This window comes from Cucurbita maxima, unplaced genomic scaffold (assembly GCF_002738345.1).
Source record: "Cucurbita maxima cultivar Rimu unplaced genomic scaffold, Cmax_1.0 Cma_Scf01200, whole genome shotgun sequence".
In the NCBI taxonomy this organism is placed as follows: Eukaryota; Viridiplantae; Streptophyta; class Magnoliopsida; order Cucurbitales; family Cucurbitaceae; genus Cucurbita; species Cucurbita maxima.
In genome coordinates, this window is record NW_019273216.1 from 2,259 (window position 1) to 2,624 (window position 366).

The 366-nt window shown below is 27.3% G+C and overlaps 1 protein-coding gene across 1 annotated transcript in view; it reads right to left on the reverse strand.

The window, feature by feature from the left end:
- Positions 1–366, reverse strand: part of LOC111475308 (pre-mRNA-processing factor 19 homolog 2-like) — a gene marked incomplete at its 3' end in the record, with an annotated part of 2,916 nt that overhangs the window by 1,891 nt on the left and 659 nt on the right. The gene's annotated exons all lie outside the window — the stretch shown is intronic.

Sequence of the window (366 nt, forward strand, 5' to 3'; positions counted from 1 at the left end):
GAAAACAGTATATGTAATAGCAGGATTAAAAAAAACACAGAGAAATAAGTATAACACAATTTTATGTTAGAACCAACAAATCAAATAGAAATAATAATTAATGAAATACATCCTAGAACTTAAAGCACAAGATAGCTTAAATTTCAACAGAGTTTCTAAAGAAGAATGCATATTAAACAACCTATATAATACATGAAAATAGCTTAGCAATCAAATTTCAACATGAACGCCTAAAAATGATGACACATAGGCTTAAAGAATGGCAATCGTCAAGTACACAATACCTAAGGATATAAGGCCATAACCTGCTAGAGATAAATTACTAGAAAATAAATATGATAAACATTCACTTTTTTCTCACTAAAT